This window comes from Serinus canaria, chromosome 4 (genome assembly GCF_022539315.1).
Source record: "Serinus canaria isolate serCan28SL12 chromosome 4, serCan2020, whole genome shotgun sequence".
NCBI lineage: Eukaryota > Metazoa > Chordata > Aves > Passeriformes > Fringillidae > Serinus > Serinus canaria.
In genome coordinates, this window is record NC_066317.1 from 16,174,675 (window position 1) to 16,191,330 (window position 16,656).

General features: G+C 42.9%; 1 protein-coding gene across 1 annotated transcript in view; it reads right to left on the bottom strand.

Annotated features, from left to right (window-relative positions):
• RASGEF1B (RasGEF domain family member 1B) overlaps positions 1–9,211 on the bottom strand; it is a 47,008-nt gene extending 37,797 nt beyond the window's left edge. Inside the window, exon 1 of the mRNA XM_050973758.1 lies at positions 9,122–9,211. The gene's annotated coding sequence lies outside the window, so the exon portion shown is untranslated. The remainder of the gene's footprint in view (positions 1–9,121) is intronic.
• Between the last annotated feature and the right edge of the window lie 7,445 nt (positions 9,212–16,656).

The following is a 16,656-nucleotide window of genomic DNA, read 5'->3' on the forward strand; positions in this document are numbered from 1 at the left end:
AAGTGGTGTGGTGGTTATATCATCAGTGAATAATTATCATGATAGTTTTAAACAAGTTGAAGAAGGAACTTACTCTGGATTCTGTCATTCTTCAATTCCATGGAGTTTGAGGTGAAAATCACAGAATTCCTATTCCAATGAGCATCATGGAGAATAATTACTATCATAAAACAAACCTCCTGGCTTGGTTTCTGTGGCATTTCTTTTCAGAAGTGTTTACCAACAGGTCTCTCCTGCACTCTACAGAAGAAATTCTCTTTTCATCTGCCTGCACATGCCCTCTGCTACAACACTGACAGTTTTCCCATCCTCAGCCTTGAAATCTTGCAGATGATGCATATAAAGGGAAACAGAGCTTGTTTTTCTATTATTGCTGAATGACATAAAATGGGCAAATTTGGACTGAGATATCAATCACTGAAGGGTGAGCTCTAGTCTCATTTTAAAGAAGCCTCAGGTGTGAAGAATTCCAATATCTTATAAGCTAGAACCAGTAGTAAGATGTAAAGAGGTTCAATTGGTGTTAAAACTGATAAAACAGCTGGGTCCTGGGGGTTGAAGGAATATTCTCTCCTCTTCTCCCTTCCATAGCTCTAGTACTGCCATTGCCCTGAGTGGAAGAGAAACTGCAATCTTGAAAACACTGTTTACTAGAAGTCTTTTGTTGTAGGAGCTCATAACTTTAACTGTCTGCCCGTGCTGTAGCAGATCACCCATCTGCAGTGCTGCTGATGTAGAAATTAGTTCAGAGAGCCGACATGTTGGCTAGAGGCATTATTTAATGTGGTTGCCAGAAATCTCTTCATAAAAATTCATGACTCCAGCAGCTGGTCCTAGTTGCCATGAGACTTCTTGTGTGTTCTTCCTCGGAAGGCAGAGAAACCAAAACCATTCTCCATGTCTCCGCAAAGATCTGTGCCTCATTTCCACTGAACTGAACAAGGAAAGGCTCCCATCACCACCCATTACAGAGATGGCTTTTCCATCACCTTACAGCTCAGAGCATCTTTCCAGTCTGCCCTACTCTTCATCAGACCAGGCAGCAGTGAGCTTTGAACATAATGATCAGGCCCAGCAGAAATGACCCAGAAAGGTTTAGAGGTTTTGCTGTACTCATCCAAAGGGGCACTGCTATTCTTATTCATGTCTTAACAAAGCACAAATCTTTACCAGGAAATATTAAAATCATGTCCTGAGAGTTCCCTTCTGGTCAAGGCCTTACCAACATTTCTTTCTGTACCCCTCTGAAGCTGTCAAATTGATCTGTTTTGAAGGAGAGGTATTCCAGATTGTGTGAAGCAGAGGGACATAATTTCCCAAATTGCCCTACTCAAACAATGGGAAATAGGTGATAAAATTTATTTAGTTTAATCCAGCACATTGATAAGACCTCCTCTCCAAACACTCTTTAGAGATTACAAGTCACAGTTAACAGTCAGAAATGAATAATCTGCGGGGAATGAAGCCTATGGCTTCCACATCCTTCTGGCTCGTGTCCATGGGAGAGTTTACCACACTGCCTGGGATAACAGGATTCCCTGAATACACTTCCCTGTCCCTCCTTCCTTCACCACTATGTATTAGCACTGCAGAGCTCTGGAATTGCTCAGCTACTGTTTCAGAAACAGGAGAAAACTCATTATTCTGCAGAAAATACACAGAGCTATAATGTGGTGGAGTTCCTATGGAGTTATTAATTGAAACACAATAGCTCATTCAAAATCAACTTTTTAAAAAAATTACCTGCTAGCTCAGATTGTTCAAAGGCTTCTTTGACTGTCTGTACCTATGAACACTTTCATTTGCAGTAGATTTTCTTGGTGAAAATGGTATTAAGGACAATGAAATCTCCAGTTACACAGATGTTTCTGAAATCAAAATTGTGCAGCACTGGAAGGAATTATGCTATTCTGATTGCTCAGGAATAACAGAAGCAACTTTGAAAACTGCAATCTTTTCCTTTGTGGTACTTTTCAGTGGCTCTAAATGGAGCTAACTGGTTTCCCCTAGTATATGCAGTGAGGCAAAGAGATGTGCAGAGGCTTGTAAAACAAAGTATTCTTAAGGATGTATTTTTTATTAATGTAACTAACGTGGTGAAGCTTGGCCACTGATCCACCAAGTATCAACAAAGTGAGTTAGGTAATATTTTCTGGGAAGGCTCCTCAGGGAGAGCAAAGTGTCAGCCCTTTTCTGCCTCATGCCTTGCAAGGCATGAGCTCTTGTCTGCTTTTGCAGAGCAGACCAACAAACCATTCCTTAAGCACAAAGAATTGGGGATGAATATGCAGAAGCTTCCTCAAGAATTTGGATCACCTTATAAAAGTTTAAGGTACTCTGCCACAGGACACTGAGTCCTTCACATCCAACTGTACCCAAGGAGGGAACACTGGAACTCCTGCCTACAGTTGAAGCATGGAACAGAAAAGGTGATTTCTCTGCTTCTAACAGGATCAGCCTTCCAGCCATTTCCTGAGACCATGTGTGGTCCTCTAAAAGTAACCAGAGGAGAAAAAAACAAGGAGAAGCAACCCCAGGAAGTAGCTGAATCCTGGCTAGAAGTGAGGCCACATTCTGTTATCAGTTATCTTTTCCCAGCTAGTGACCTTTAGGCTACAGAACACGCTGGGGGAGGCTTCTGGCTAAGGGATTAAAGGAAGGCTTCAGGGCACTTAGAGGGAGCTCCTAGAGAGATGGAGCTGAATTCCTGCTTCGGGGGCTGAGGATCTGTGTGAGACATGCTGGATCTCCCTAATGCTCTATCTGCCCACATTTAAGGAGATTTCTTTCTATGGCTCTTTGTTGTGACATGTGGATCCAATAAGTGTCCCCTTCTGGATACCACATACTTGCTGTGCTTGAGTTTTACCACCCCACCCCACACTTCCTTTGAAAGCCTGCCTTCTTTTCCATCACTCACTTCCTTCAGTTTAATAGCTCCCAAACTTCATCCGTGTTCTGGGCACAAAGGTTATTCCTACAACCCCAGTCTGGACCAAAGAGCACTCTCTCTTTGCCACAGCAGTGCTGAGACTTAGATTGGCTCTGAGGATGTGAGACAGGGCGAGGCTTAATGGCTCTAAGTCAATCAATGCTTTCCAGACTTTACACTCAACCTTAGTTCTGTAGCTAAGGCTGGTTTATTCTGTAGTGCCAAAGGGCTGGTCTGTCCAAGCAGGAAGAGGGGCAACATCTGGGAGAGGAATCTGCTTTTGTAGTCATGGCCAGAGCTGTGAGCTTGGATGGGTTGAGTTTTGCTCAGTCAGTGCACCTTCCAGCCCTGCTTGGGGCTGGCCATGGCTAGCTGCTTTCTTAGTGCACACATGTCAGCACCCAGCTGAACTGTACTGTCCCCTGAGGTACTGACTCAGTTTCTTTTCAGTCTTCCATCGGGGATTGCCTCCCAATAACCCCTGTGAGTCCCTTGCCTGCTGCCTTCAGCACCAGTAACTGCTGCTGCTGCTGTGCTCAGCTGAAAGAGGAAGTGGTGAAATGGTACACTGATTACAAAATGCATTTACTCCGTAGAAAGCAATGGAAAAATTTACTAGACAGAAAAAAGGCAACTTTCAACATTTACTGAGCAAAGAGTCTCTCCCATCCCAACAACCTCATTTCCCCCCCTGAACTTAAAGCTGCACTTAAAGCTGAACTTTGACTCTGTGCCTCATATCACCAACATATGGGCTGGGTACAGATTGTCGTGTGTAGGCTTAAGGTGTTTTAGCAAGTTCTCCAGCTAGGAACAGGTGTGTCTTTTGAATGCCCTTTCAAGGAACATATGGACTTCAGAGAAAATCCAGCAGGGTTCCCAGATCTCACTCTCCTAGCTCTGTCTGGTCAGACACTGTAGGGAAACCCATCTGTGCCAGCTCTCAAGCTCCCTTTGTTCTGTGCTGCCACTCCTGTTGTGACAGTAACTACCACAGTGCAGATTAGAGCTCCTATTTTGATGTTTATGTAGGCTCATCTATGCCTCTTTTACACAGAGAGCAAATTCAGGAGTTAACTGCTTTGCATACACCCAAAACTTCCCAGTGCTGTTAGGGACTGAAGTACAACAGCAAGTCACCACACCCTTTACTCCTCACCTGGTTTTCAGAGTTCAACTCTGACAGCTAATAGGATTTAGCAAAAGTGTGCATTAGCCTCTAAATCTGGTGTGAACTGGTGTCACTTGGATTATGGATTCTCCCCTTCCAAGGAAGAATTTCAAACTGGGAGAGAGCAACCTGATGAATGAAACTCAGGCCTGCAGACTGTCTGATCCTGGTAGATCCATCTAGCTTGCAGGCATGCAAATCCAGGATAAAATTAAGGATAAGGAGCCTAGAGAGGTTATACTTTGGTTCTCATTCCTACTAAACCCCTGCTTGTGGTCCCCAGACTCTCCTTCCTAGCACATCTGCTGGGCAGGTAGGCTGTTTCATCTGTGTTATTCCAAAGGCAGGTACCACTTTTCCTGCCTTTGAAAGGAAAAAAGGTGTGAGGCTTGTTTTTCTTACCTCCAGTAAATTGATTGCAAATAACACAAAATTTATCAGAAAATTAAATTTAAACTGAGAGGCCTAAATTCCCAAATAGACTAAGTTGTATAACTTTAAAAAATTGCATCCTTAGCCACAGGCATATTTTTGTCTTTTTCTCGTGCCTTACATGCTGACATTCTTTCCATTACCACTGTCATCAGAGAGCTTCTCTATGGGTTCAGTCCCTTGCTGTCCACATTTTCCTTCCTGAGTACATCCAGGTCAGTCCAGTGATCAGAAAGTTCATCAGGGTGAGTTCACTCCAATAATTTCAGGGGTAAAAGTCCTGTCTGTCGTCTGCTGTACATTGAACAACCACATAAAAGACAGCACTGAAAGAACTTTGACTCTGTGCCTCGTATCACCAATTGCAGCTTGGAATGAAAACATCTTACTCATGAGTGGAAAGGACCTGGGAGTCAAGAAGAACGTCTCAGGAGAAGAACTGCTGGCAAGCAGAGTCACTGTGGGCCTGTGTTCACATGTCACAGGTGGCAGGAGAAGCCCCTCCTTGCCTCCCCTCGCCTTCCTCCATGCCTCTGTACAACAGGAATGAGGCTTTGGATGTGGAAGGCCACTCAGGGGATGATGTGGATGATGGTCCAGCCACACCAGAGGTGTTGTGAGGGCCAGACTGGCCTGCCCTTTGTATTGAGATCATCTCTACAAGGAAGGAAAGGTGGGTCATGGTTGTATGGTCATGTTGACCCTCTTTTCCCATCCTTCTGAGGGGAACAGAGGGTCCTACCTGCCAGACAGACACTCCTGTCAGGGAACTCTGCTGCCTCCCTGGGGTCTGGTTTTAGGACATCAGTAGGAAACTTCTTAGCCTGGTCCAAGGGACCTTGCAGTGTTACCCATTGTTTCTCTTCCCTATGGGTGGTAATAAAGCTGAGAAGAGTAGTCCAAGGACAATTAAACAATACTTCATGGCCCTGGGATGGTCGGTAAGCAAATCTGAAGCAGAGATAACTTTTTATTTTTCTTCTTTCTGGACCCACCCAAACACCTTGATGTCCTTCTTGTGTTGTGGTGCCCCAAACTGCACACACTGCTTGAGGTGAGGCTGTACCAGTGCAAAGTAGAGCGGGACAGTCACCTCCTCCAGCCAGCTGGTGATGTGTTGTGCTTGATGCACCCCAAGACACAAGCTGGCACAAGATCATTCAGTGACATTTCAGCTTTGGGAACGTCAGACTCGCCAGTAATTTCATAGCCTAGTTCTTGCCATGTATGCCCCACTTAGCTGCTGAACTGTGAGTCACAACTCGAGCATGGGAAGGGAAAAATGTTGCTCTTACTTTTGCTGCAAGAAGGTGCAGGGACAGGATAATGAACTCCTATCAGTCAAACTATGGTTTCAGTTCTGTCACTGAAAATCAGCAGGGATAAAATTGAGAGTGGTATTAATTGAAAGCCATTTTTTGCCATTTTGATCCTTTTGCATAAATGTGGAGTTGGTCAATCAATCAATCAGTCTGGGGGTAGATGAGATTCACAAATTCTGTTTTAAGGGTGCCCCTGAAAAAGACTGCCACATAGAAAATGGTGATGTTCTCTGCTTCCAGTCAAGTCTGGTGCTCAGATTTTGCTAAGGTCTTGTAAGTCACCTCACTTCATAACCACTGAACCTGATGCTGATGGTGGAGAAACCTCAGAGCAGAACTTTTGAGAATCAAGGCAGTGGAAATCTTTTGTCAGTTATTCACATTCCTGACACTTTTAAATGGAAAAAGAAGTCACCCTCCTGGTTTAATAGTATGGCCTTTACCTTTGTGCACCACCATAATTACAACTCTTCACATGACCATTGGAATATCTATTACTGAATTTCCATATAAGATTTTATTAATTATACTCTCCAAGGACAGAATTTAGCAGGCCCCTTTCCACAGCTGAAATGAAGGAGAGTATTCCAGAGGCATCAGTGTTCCCACATGAATTTGCCCCCAAGCAGCTAAAACCACTGCTGCCAGCTCTTATGGAACAGGGCCATGATATGTTTTTTTTTGCTTCAAAGAGATGCTGAATGTTTACCAAAATGTTCAAATATGTTTTGAATGTGATAACATCTAGAACTGTAATGCAAGAGATAAAGAACCTCTGTCAAACAATCTTCAGATTGCTCAGAGCAACATCCTTGGAATATACACACTCATGCATGCTTGAGGGGAACGTAGCACCGAGTTAAACAGCCTGCAGAGTTCTCCAGTTGTTTCACAATATTGCTTGTTGGCAAAAAGTAAGAAGCTTTACAACAGACCACTTGGGAGATTTTGGAGACCAGAATTTAGGAATAGAAGTGTTTGCAGAAAAACCCTCAAAAAAAAAAAACAAAAACAAAAACAAAAAACAAAACAAAACAAAACAAAACAAAACAAAAAACCAAAACCCACAACAACAACAAAAAACCCCAAACAAACAAACAAACAAAAAAACAACCCAAAAAAACAAACAAAAAAAAACCCTCAAAAAATCCTTGGAGGATCAAAAGCTAAAGCTAGCTCAATAATACTGATCATGAGTAGGTCCTGCTGCTCAAATCCTGAATCTGAGATGCACTCCTTTTTTATTGCCACAACTGATACTGCTAATACATTTTCCTAACAAGGCTTATGGAGGTTTTTCTGATGGCAGGATGACTGAAATATAAATATGGGGAGGCCTGGCAGATTGACTCTGTCACACTCCCACCAACTCCCAGGGTCTTTTTTCCCCTCAGGTAGATAAGGCAGAGGAGTTTCTGTATTATGTACTGAAAATTTAATTACTTACAATATGAAAAGGAATAATGATAAACTATTGTAATTATTTACTCAAATAGGCAAAAATAATTTTCACTGAAGAAAGCTGACTTGGTGCCATTCTGTTTCTCCAGGTCAGTGTCCAGCCCACCTCCATCTCTTTCCTTCTGCCTTTATTAACACAGAGACAGGTTCTTTCCTGAGCTTTAATTCAGGCATGGAAAAAGCTCCTTTGGAACTAATCTATTACCCTTCTTTAAACCCACCTCGAAACTCTTTTTTTGTAGAGATGAGTGAACATGCCACTGATGTGCCCTGACATGCCCAGACTCTCGCAGCTGGAGCTGACTGGTATTGGTTGCTCCAAATCCTGATTCTTCCTTTTCTGGGCACATCAGTTTACCCTTCATCGACCCAGATAATAAGTTCCCTTATGATACAAGAATTTTGTTCTTGCTTTATGCTCATGTGGTGCTAAGTAGCATAATGTAATGAACTGTGATAATAGAAGTGCAAAAAATAAGGTTCTGGTTAATAACAATGACAACGGCTTTACCTAAATTTCTTTCTGAAGCAATACAAGAATTTAGAAGAACTGAAGGCTTCTGTGTGGCTGGAAATGAAGACTTGCATGGACTGCCCAGCAGCTAAACATTTCTAAAACTGGATATCCCTCGTGTCATGGGCAATTCTGTCGTGTAGCAGAGACGAAATTTTAATGGTTTCTGACATATTGCTTCAAACCATCAAACTTCTGCTTGCTGATTTATTCTGTATTTTTGCTACAACAACTTTCTAACACCCAAGCAGACTAATTTTTCATTTTATAAGACATTAAAGTTATGATTTTGCCCTATGTTAGACAAAATACTAATAAAACATTCTTGAACTACTGCTGAAAGTTGATGGATCTTGAGTGCTGTGCTCGTTCCACTGAGGAGCTGCTGCCATGACCTGGAGTAATTGTGTGTTTTCCTGGGGGAAGAAAACCCTTCCTTGTCTTACTGATTCTGTCATCAAGTATTAAAAAAAAAAAATCCCTCTGGTTAGGCCACACTGATGACAACCTTTGCAACAGGTTGCTGATGATCTTGAATTTCTGCAGATGCCTCCTGTGTTATCAGCAGAACATTCTAGAGGCTTTTCCCCTGCTAAACAACAGCCCTGGATAAAGGGAGAGATATACTGAATATATTGGGAATATTTACTTGCAACAGAGTCACTGCCTTAAATAAGAGCAGTCTCCAGGTTGCTTTACCTTCTGCTCTAAATCCAAATCTTGAGGATTGGAATGCTTTATCCCTTTTCCCCTAATCCACCAGGCTCCACTGGGGACAGCACATGCAAGCATACAAGTCCCAGGATGCTGAGGTCATCTGCTAGCCTAAGAAAAGTTCAATTGCAAAATGTCATGGTAGCACTTTCATTTTCAGGACTTTTAACCAAATAAGATACCATAAATTTCATACACCATCAGACCAGAAAGGTTTTCAGAAGCTGTCTGTCCCAAAATATGTCCCACTCAACTATCACTGAACTTCATGTCTGGTATAACTTAAATGATAGATTTTTGAGAACTCATAGTCAAAACAAACAAACAAACAAACATTCCAAACTATAAACAATAACAAACACAAACCCCTCAAATAGCTAATGCAACAGGTGAATCTACAAGAGTTATTTGCAGCAGCTAAGTAAGCTCAATTTAACTTTCTAGTCATTGAACTGTATCTTCAGCTAGTTTAAATTCACACAAGTTCATCAAAGTTCTAATTACTATTCCATGTATACCATTTACCAAAAATGCAAAGGATTTAGAAGACTATTCATCAATAAAAACAAGATTACCTACACCTCTGCCCTGCATCTCAGCTTCCCAATCACCTTCTTCTGGCGACAAAAACATGCCTGGATCTCAGAATCTCCTGTCAAAGAACTCATAATCCTGCATGCCTCAAAATGTTTTTGGGAGAGAGGTCTTTCAGCTGATTTCCTAACTATTTTTCAAGCAGCTAAGACTCTGTTCTGATGAATCCCCAGTGAGTTAAAACAAAACTGAAAAAAAAGCAGATTCTGGTACGTGAAAAAGCATCACGGGTTGAAACCTATGATAAACTGTTTGTGAAAGAGCAGTGCTTCAGAGAAAGAGAGCTAAAAACAGACTAAATGGTCTCAATGTCTCAATACAAGAAGGCTAGAACTAAAACAACATTTCTACCTTTAAGAAGTCAAAAATAATAAAGAAGATTCCCAAGCTGCAGAAGTTGGCACCTGACTGGAGAAAAAAAGTCTTATTTCTTTTACTTACTAATCACTTTTTAAAAAATGTATGTAGTAATCTTTGTGGTTTTGAGGTTTCCTAGATAATGGTTTGAAGACTTTAAAGGTCTTTCCTGCTTCAGAAAAACAAAACTAACATGTAAAGTAAATTCAAATTAAAGTCAAGAGAACCTGCATAGCCTTAACATCAAGGCAAAGAGCTGCAGCCAGAAGCTGTGCACTTTTCATTCTCAAGTGGAATCTCAGAGTATCAAAATCTGATTCTCTCCCCAGTTGTTTGACAAAGAAGCTCCTGCCTTCAGCTGCCCTGAGTGAAAACACAGGGGCTGCTCATTTTGCCTATCTTGCAAGCCCTACAGAGGAACCTTCTCCAGGCACAGAGCTGAGCTCTGGGGGCTGTGCTCTGTGTGTGAGCAGATCCATCTGACACAGCCCCAGGTGACCCTCTCCCCATTCCTGCAGCAGCTCTGCTCCTCCATCCTGCCAGGCTCTTTAGGAGCCTCATCCCTTAGCAGCTGCCCCCACCATCCCCTCAGCAGACCCAGGGGACAGACATTCCCTCTGGTGCCCTCCCCAGTCCCACAGTTCTGCTGCTCAGATGAACACACAGGAGAAGTTGGCACAAAAACCCCACCAGACAAGGCTCTTTTAAAGACTTCTTGCCTCACATCAGGTGGGCAAGGCTTACAAAAATTAATCCACTGCTGCTGACAGGGGTCCCTACCTAATAAAGCCACCAGATTTTGGGCAGGAGAGTGTCAGCTGGGCAGGAGTCAACACAGAATCACACTGACCCTTAAACTCTGTGGCCTTAGTCTGAATCAGCTCAGACCCTATTAATCTGCCAATTTTCAGGAAGCATGTATAGATGTTGGGGAAAACTGTTGAAGTTTTCCTGCTTTTTCCAGAAAACATAACATAAACACGTGTGTTTATTAATAGAGTGGGAAAAAATGCACATCTCTGCTGCTTATCATTCTTTGGTTATTTTCACTAATTAAATTTATTTTTTCCTTTTTGGCAGACATGCTATTTTTATGTTGGGAAGTTTGTCTGTATTTCAAAGGGAAGGAATTTCTTTGATGACATGAAAGAGAAGCAAACAAACTGGCAGAGAAAGCAGGTGGGTCACTAGGACCAATGCTGACATAAGCCTTCAAATAAACTTTGTCCCAGGTTTGCTTTATCGTTTACACAAGAAATTTAGTTCTGTTTTTCAAAATGTGCCTTTGGGCAACTACACAAATCCTGTTCCATTAGTGTAATTGTACTAATTTTAATCACAAGCAGCTTGTAATCACTGAAATACCTTCTGACTAAAACTATTAAAGCATTTGACAGTGATGCATGCAAAACAGCATCCTGTGATTAGGTTGTATCATTAGTGGGAGATGTTTCAGCTCATATGATTAAATCTTCTTGACATTTGGTATTACATTTGCAATGGCTGTTTGATCATGCCCTCGCACACATGACAACAAATCTGTGCTCATTCAGACAAGGTCAGCACAGAAATGCTGTAAACAGTGTAACAAGCAGCCTTGTGTTTGCCCACGTGGAACAGAAAGAAAGAACCTGCCTAGAAATTCTTGAAATATCCCAACCCTGTGCTGCTGTGGTCAATTTTCTCAGTGCAAGCACTGGTTTAAAGAAATTTTTCCCCTAACAGCTCATTCCCAGCACATGGAAAAGACATGGAAAAGAACTGACAGGAAAACTTCTGTGTCAGTCTCCCAGTGCATTTCACACTTTTTTCTCACTAACTACTGTACAGCTGAAGATGAAAATCTAGCCTGATGTTGAAGAAAGTTTCCTGTCTGACCACTCTGGCAGTCACACTCCCACCCCCAGGCTCTCACTGTTGGGACTGAAGCCCCTTGGCAGGGGGGGGATTCCAGTGACCCGATGGGTGCCCACTTGGCTCCCCACACACCTCACATTCACACAGTCAGACAAGTTTCCCTCACTGGCTGGAGCCCAGATTTCCCAAAGCAGAGTCCCAGATGTCAGCATCCTTCCCACTATTTAATTGTGCTGCAGTAACAGCTGAACAGAAACAGCTCCCACTGGTACCTCTGAGGAGGGACACAGGGAAAAGGGAAACCCATGGCTTTTGTCCCCTCACTGCTAAAGTGTGCCACAGTCTGGGTACTGTATTTGCTGGGAATGCCCTGACAAAGGCAGGACTGATGTACCTGACTCCATGTTCTCAGAAGGCTACTTTATTACTTTATTATACTATATTATATTAAAGAATACTATACTAAACTATACTAAAGAATACAGAGAGGATACTTACTGAATGCTAAAGGATAATAATGAAAACTTGTGACTCTTTCCAGAGTCCTGACCCAGCTTGGTCCCAATTGGCCAAAGAGTCAAACACCTCACACCAGAATCCAATCAGGCAATCACCTGTGGGTAAACAATCTCCAAACACATTCCACATGAGCACAACATGGGAGAAGCAAATGAGATAAGAATTGTTTTCCTTTTCTCTGAGGCCTCTCAGCTTCCCAGGAGAAGAATCCTTGGTGAAGGGATTTTTTTCAGAGAATGTGAATGCCACATCTGGGGTCTTCCTGCTGAACCACTGGGTCCTGTTGGGCCTGAGTGCCTGGACACCTGGCTGGAGCTGCAGCTCCCTGTGCTCTTTGTGGTGGGAAGGGCTGGTGCCACCTCATGGCCCCTCACCTGGGGCTCCAGCCTTTACCCTAGCCAGGATCAACCTGCAGCTCCCACTGCAGCTGCTCCCTGAGCCACTGGGACCATGTGTATTCCTCAAGCCAGAAGCCAGTTCAGCTGGCAGAGCCCCTGGGAGCTCCAGAACTACATTCCTTTTGGCAGCAGTGTGTACAGCCACACCATTTTAAGGTGGCCACTTAAGTGTGGGTTTAAAATGAAAGCATTGGGTTCTGCTTCAAATAATGCCATGGATGTGGGGACAAACTGTTCTGAGTGTGTTCTCTTTGATACCCCATGAGCTGCAAACTGCTGTTTCCATCTCCCTGAAGTCTGGCCAGCATCCTGGTACAGATGGCTGTTGTACATGTCTCTGCCAGGACAGCCACACTGCCAAGGCTCTGTGGTGCTGATATCCTCACTCAGCCAGGGAGAAACCTTTATTTAGGCACACTTACGCTGGCAGAAGATGAGTTTTGGCAGCACAGAGTGCACTGGCACAGGATGAAATGAACAGAATTTGTTCAAAGCACAGATTTGCTTTCTGTGAACGTCCCAGTCTTAGCAAAGCACTTCTGTTGAATTCCCACTGCACGCATGGAGCACAATTCCAACAGGACCAGGACTTTCCTCTCCAAACCATAAGCTGTGTCATGAGGAACTGTTAAGTTCATTCCCACTGGGAGACAACTGTGACTTGAGAAACCTTTCAAATCATCAATTTATTTTGAGGATGTAATACAGACAAAAAGTCTCTACAGGCAGCTCCACTGCACGTGCTGGCCCAGGATTGAAAAGCTGTAATTTTGGAGGATGTTATGAAGAGGTAGATCACAAATATAGTCTGTTTATTTGCTCACAGAGGAAACTTTCAGCAGTATGCATCATCCCAGAAACTTCTCCTATTTCCTTTATTTTTTTTCCAAAGTAGTTCCTTACCAGAAGCATGCAACTGAAAACGAACCAAAGGCACATTTTGGTCGTAGGGGTCTGATTAGAAGTGAAAAGTAACATGACCACTACAAGCATTCCTGAATTAGAGGTAATCAAGATCCTGAGAAGATCACTAGAGGAGGGTCAGTCTCGTTAAACCCTTTGTCATCTTGAAGCAATCAGGTCCAATTTCATTTGCTTTCAGTCAAAAGACAGCCTTCAGCTAAAAGCATTTATTCAGTGAAGACATTTACACTGAGTCTGTTCGAGTCCAGGCTGACAATGTTTACTTCCCCAGAAATTTCTACCTCAGTTTCACTCTCTGGCACTCTTCTGTCCTTTTTTTTACAGGAAAAGCAAAGAGCCAAGCAGGGTGAATCAGCTCATTAGAGGATTGGATGAGCACCAGAGCCAAAGCCATGGAATCAGGCAGAGAAGCTGAGTGGTTAAATCGAGGTGGCCTTTGTCACTACTCAGAGAGGAGGAATACTTGTGGAACAAGATTTTGGTTTGCCCTTTCATTCTTTTTACTCATGGGGTGATAGGAGATACCACAACAGTATTTCATTATTATTTCCAAGCAAAAAATTCCTGTTAAGTTGTCAGATTAAATGCCTAGGAAGTAGACAGGAACTTAACAAAAAACTAGGTGTTTCTTGCTACACATTGGAGTTCTGCTGTAACCACAAAATTCAGTACAGATTCAATGAAATCACCTCAAAATCCAATCCCAATTACATGTGAACTTTTACTGAGTTTCAGATGAGCCTTAGATTAATGGTTTTGGCCAGAAACCGTGGGAAATATGTTAACTTCATATGATCAAACCACAAAAAGGATGAAAATAAGCAATTTAAGCTGAGCTTTGTTTTGAAAGGTTTTGCAAAATGAAGCCCAGTTACTGGGAATTCACATGATGCAAACTCAGAAATAAAACCTCCACAAAGTCCCTGAGAAATGAAGTAGTAGTATTTGACACTGTGGTCCTACTTCCCTTTAAGTGCTCCTAAGTGGCAATTATTGCTACCCTGTTTTCTATGCTTCTTTTTCCAAGGTTGTACATGAAAACTCAGATCTCCCTCAAACATCAACCCTTCCACTGAGGGATTATGTTGAAGGAACATAGCTTTGGGTTTGTATATTTTTGCTTCAGTGTCTTGTTTGGGTATTTTGTTGTGAAAAAAACCCACCTACAGATAGATGTCTGTTTTGCAATTGAGTTTGTTTTTGGCAAACATAAATTTAAAATTGAAAACAGGGACTCAACAAACCCATGTTATCATAACCAATATTCCTGATCCTAAGCCAAGGCAGAAAACACTTTGAGTTTGATTGGTGCCAGTTTGAATTGAGATCATTGCAAAGTTGCTGCTGACATCAAAACAGCACGGGAGGGTAAGGCAGGCTCTGGATTCAATCTGTGTGTTAGGCTGCCTGAAAGCTCCTGAAATGCTGCATTTCAGAGCAGCTAAGGAATAGCTGGACATGGCATCCTGGCAACAGCACAGCCCTGGTGGGTAGCTGGTACTGCTGGAGACACCCTGGGAAAAATGCTTCCCCAGAGGCCAGGCAGCCAAGTCCTCAGAGATGTGCTGAAATCCTGAGGCCCAAAGGAGTTTTTGACAATATACAATCTGCTGTATGCAATTTGCCTTGGGAGCTAAGCATCCCCTTGGTTGCTGTTCCAGCACAAGCTGGGCTGCCCCTGCCTGTTTGCAGCATTTCACAGATTTCCTCAGCATCATGTGATGTCCCTATCCATAGGACCTTAAAATTTAGATGCCATGCACTCCTTGAGGCACTTACAAGTTCTTACAGAGATCCAGGGTGAGACCCAGAAGTCCCTTGGGACCTGTTTCTGTAGCAGAACTCACTGGCAAATACTCAAATCCTCATCTCCTCCTCCTCCTCCTCGAACACCACCACTGCACTTTGTGCCTCTTATGTCATTTCAGAGAGCTGAATGAAGGTGCTCTAAAGTCCTGTTACAAAAGGATTTGTTCAGTGAAAAAGCACATTGCAAATGCACTTCCATTAGGAGTTCTGGGCAATGCCTCCTTTTGCAATGTATTTACTTGGCTCTGTAAATATCCAGGGCAAAGAGTAACCTTTGGCTAATAATACAACGCACTGATAGAGTCAGTGCACTTAAGTGTACTGACAAGAGGCTGGAACAGTCTGATGCTGAGGAAAAACAGAAACCAGGCACCAGCTATGCCAGCACTCAGAGCTGCTGCTGTACACAGTATTTTTTCACTCAGCAGACACCAGGAATTACTATAAAAAATATTTATCAGGAAGACCCCATGCTCCTTGAATCCCTAAAGGAATAGTTTGGATACAAATCAGGCTTCAGCTCTTCAAGTCTAAATTTGCAGAGACCTTTCAGAGAGAATGACAATTGCTAGAAGTCAATTTAAATGGCATTACCAAAATCTGAGGAGTTAAAAGCACATTCCTGACACTGAATAATTTTTTTAAAGCACTCAGGAGACTTTGCAGCTTCTTCTACCTGTGTCATGAAATGGCATCATTTCTGAGCAAGCAAAGGATTCAGGGAACTCCTTCAGAGTTCTGGTTTATTTTCTGTAAGGCAGCTCTTCCAAGGAGGTTCCATGGCAGCTTAATAAACTCACAGTAACAACTGCAAGGTGATAAAGGGCTAAACCATTCCCCTGAAGGATCTTCCTTCAAACTGGGCTGCCTAGGACACTTCCAGGGCTGGAAGGACCCTGCCAGGCCATCCAGGCACATCCCAAGGGTGGCTCAGAGGGGGATATTTTCTCCAGTATTGAGCAGGCTGGAGCTTTGTTGGTGACTTCCATGGGCCAAACCAGGTTGTTTGGAAATTTCCTGAACACCAGAGTAATAAGCTGTTAAAAATTATGGGAGGGGGATTTTCTCAGAAGAAATGAGAGTATTATCCTATCTGCAGAAAGACCTACAAACAGAGAAAAGAAGAAAAAAAAAAAGAAGAAAATCCAGAAATTTCATTCTTCTCCAACAGACATGCTGTAAATACACTGTACCCCACCAGCTCCATCAGCTGAGAAGCTGTACCAGCCTTAACTCAGAAAACAAAATCACCCAGCCCAAACTAACCCTTCTGGGCTGGGGAGGATTCACATTTCTGGTGTCAGGGGAATTTTGATATGGTCCTATCTTTACTTAAAGGCACACAGAGAGACAGTAGGACCCTGTGCAATCAGTCTGAAAGCTTACCTCATCAGGTGAGAATTATTTTTTTCTTATTTTATTCCCACACTGTGGCTGTGTTTTGGTATTTGCCAGTGCTCAAAAGGATGAGGGTTGCCTATTGTCAATAATCAGTAATGCAAAAGACATTTTCCCTGTAGCACCATCAGAGTGCAGGGTTGCCAGTTCCTCATCTAAATGCCAAATCCATTCTTTGGACAATCCTGGGACAAGAAAGACTGGCCCTTTAGGCCAGTGGGGCTGATGTGGCTTTTTCCAGGTGGCTGCTCAGG